General features: G+C 32.2%; 1 pseudogene; it reads left to right on the plus strand.

Annotated features, from left to right (window-relative positions):
- Positions 1-1,491: 1,491 nt before the first annotated feature.
- LOC112485561 lies at positions 1,492-1,610 on the plus strand (annotated as a pseudogene).
- The last annotated feature ends 1,935 nt before the right edge of the window (positions 1,611-3,545 follow it).

Here is a 3,545-nt window from a genome sequence, read left to right on the forward strand (position 1 = left end):
AATGATTGCAAGAAATTTCATTATGTAATAGAAAATCAGCAGTTGTTTGAGACACAGCAATTGTTATATGCATGAATTAAAATAATCGTGTTTGGATCCTACATTAGAACTACTTTTCCCTTTTTTGGTTATCATTCAGGTGAGACCCTTGAATGACAAAGGCATATTATACACATGCTTTACAGTGACCAAAGGAATTCATAAATTGATGTAAATCTGATTATATTTCATAACATTATGAAGGATTCATATGTAAGATCCTTATTAATTTCCCCAGAGCTCTTAATGTCAACTTAGGTAAAATTAATTAGAACAACCATATTTTAGGAAAATTGAATCAATGAACAAAGACTACCACATATTTACAGGAAAAAGAGCAAATGAAAGCTGTTCCTAAGAAATGGAGTAAAGAGAGTTTGAGTCACTGGCAGATGTAGGAGGAGGAAAAAATAAAATAAAATTGTGACATCTGTAAAAACAGTTTTGGAAGCATTTACACACTATGGATGAACAGCAATTTACTCCTAGAAAGCACTTGCTACTGAGGTTGTGCAAATTCTTGTTTATGGATAGACTTAGTTATTGATGAATCAGATTGCTTTTGGGAATTTTATATTATTTGAATTGCTAAAAAAGTATTCTACTTATACATGCAAAGTCCATTTGCTTTATAGCATTACATCAGCCATAGGACATTTGGAGGCCAGTATCCTTGAAGACAAGGGCATCCTGGAAGTCAAATATTTTAGGGCATCTCACCTAATAGGATAGATTTTGTGTAATACTTCTATTGGGGTTTATTTTTGGTAGTTATTTATATTTCTTTCAGATCAGAAAGGATCCTAGGAATATACCAAGTTAATTAGCATTATCTTAATTCTTCTAGTAATCTATCTAAATTGAGGTTCCATTTTACCTCTAATAAAGTATCATATCTATTACCTGTATTTACTTATACAATCAAGAGTTCTTGCCTTTCCATGCTTTAAAAAAGAGATTCTGCAATCTTTCTGATTCTATCCCCAAATTTAAAGAGGCATTTGCTTACCTGTTGAATAATCCTCAGGTTCTCTGGATAGAGCATGTTCATTTTTGCTTACCTGTTGAGTAATCCTCTGCTTCTCTGGGTATAGCATTTTCATTTTTGCTTACCTGCTGAAAAATCCTCAGGTTTCTCTGAGTACAGTGTTTTCATGATAATGAAGTTCTATCTAGAGGAAGTCCTATCCTCTTCATTTACAAAGGGGACCATTGGAAATATCTTCTCCAATGAATGAAGAATAATCTCAAACCTAGAATTAGAATGTAAAATAATGATTACAAAGCATTTTATAATTTTTCATTTTTTCTGGACTTCTATAGAAAAAATATAAATGCAAATAAGAAAGGGAAAAGAAATGGACTTTAATATATTTTTAAATCTGAGCTGATTTCAAGATTTGAGGGAGAAGTGGTGGTAAAGAAGAGAAAATGAAATTTTAAAGAAAGGGAGTCTATGGCCATGCCACCCTGAATAAAATTGATCCTGTCTGATCTTGGAAGCTAAGCAGTGTTGGGCCTGGTTAGTACTTGGATGGGAGACCACCTAGGAAGACCAGGTGCTGTAGGCATAAAAAAAAATAAAAAATAAGGGATTGTAAACTGACAAAGTCCTTGCAATCTATGAGGTCAACCAAGGGTTGCCTCTCCTAAAAAATAAAATAAAATAAATTTAAAAAATAAAAGAGGGCAATAAATGTAGAAAAGAAGTTATTAAAGATTAAAAAAAGAAGTTCAAGGTTTTTGTTCCCATAAAATAAATATGTATCAGAATAGAATGAATAGGTTGAAATAAAATTAAAATCAATAATAAAATATTAGAGCTGGAAAGACTTTAAGAAACCTTTAGTGAAAATCCCATTATACAGATGAAAAACAAATCAAAGCTCAAAATGCTTGATTTGCCTAAAGTCACATGACTATAAAAATTCTGAGCCATACCCATTTCTAAAACTAACAGAGATCATTAAAAGGAAGAAAGAAAAAAGAAAAAGTAATATAATAAAAAGTAGACCTTAAGTCTTTGCTTCATTTGGAGGCTCTCATTCAGTTGGTTTGGGATGAATGAGACCCTAAAGTCTTATTTCCTTAGTAAACAACAGAAAACCATTAAAAAAAAAAAAATGTGAACTAAAGTGGTAGAAAAAAGAAAGGATACACAAGGGCAGGAGAACTTGTTTTTGATAGCTTTTCCTTATGGATACATTTCTTAGTGACCACATGAGGAAAGATGGCTGGGTTTGCATCAGAGTTCAGGTAGTTCTCCATTCTTCAGGCAACTCTATCTCAAAATATGTTTATGAGACTATTACCTCAAAATCACCAGAAAGGTGATGCACTTACTCTCAGGATTGGTTCAATATAACCTAATCAAAATCTCTATGGATAGGGACCTGACTTCAAAGGGATAGGGTCCTGTGATGTTTCACTATATCACCACATAACTGACTTCTTGAGGGCAGGGTGAGAATGCTGTTTTACTTAGTATCCGAGATACCTCGTGCAGACCCTGGCCCTTAGGAGGTACTAGGTAAATATGTGATGGGTAAATGATTAACTTGAAAAATTACAAATAGTAAAACTTAATAAATTTCAGTGTTTTAAAAAATAATTAGACATGTCAACAACTGGATATGAATGTTTTTGTTGTTGTTCCTTTTTCGAACAAAGGGTTGGCTTTTGCATATTTCTAAAACTATCAGTTGCTGCTCTAGACTCTAGAGAATCAGAAAGAAGTCAGTTTGGGCATATAAAAATGATATATTTCAAGGATATCAAGAATAGATGGTTAGAAACTTGTTTTTTTTATTTTCAAAAGATATTAATCAAATTAGAAATCCATAAAAAAGTATCTAAGAGATTTTAACAACTGAAATAAAAATACTAATAATATGAGTGAAGGCGTAATATACCTGAAGGTTGAAATAAACTTGGAACAGTTTATTTCATATATATATGTCCTTTGCTTTTTCCAAGAACTATTTTTGCAAAATAGTCACTAGACTGCAGAGATAACCCACATAGACGATGTTATTAATATGCAATCTTCCTCCCTGAAGCAGTTTACATATGCAATATACAGCATCTGGACCTTGTAATTGAATTTTTGAAGTTCACTGTGGTTTGGGAGCTGCATATGGGTCAGTAATCATTATCCAGACACCATCGTTCATAGTACACATATAATTAATCAACTCATTAATTATGGAAAAAGAGTCTCAGGGAAGTCTAGCACACCTATTTCTTAAACAAATATTTTACCCTTGAGCTGCAAAAGTAGCATCTCCATTAGAAATTGCCTTAGATTACTGTTAGTGATTTATTTAGGGAGCTTTTAGAATAAGGTCCATGAGAAGAGTCAATATAAAAATCTTTCAGACATAGGACCCATTATATATCCCGAAGAATTTAATCACTTTCTGGTTAAATCACTGCTTTGGATCTTTATCTTTGGAAGCTAATGTCAATAACACTTTATTTTTAATTTAACTAAATTCAGCCAACTG

The sequence above is a fragment of the Pteropus alecto genome, unplaced genomic scaffold (genome assembly GCF_000325575.1).
Source record: "Pteropus alecto unplaced genomic scaffold, ASM32557v1 scaffold5, whole genome shotgun sequence".
In the NCBI taxonomy this organism is placed as follows: Eukaryota; Metazoa; Chordata; class Mammalia; order Chiroptera; family Pteropodidae; genus Pteropus; species Pteropus alecto.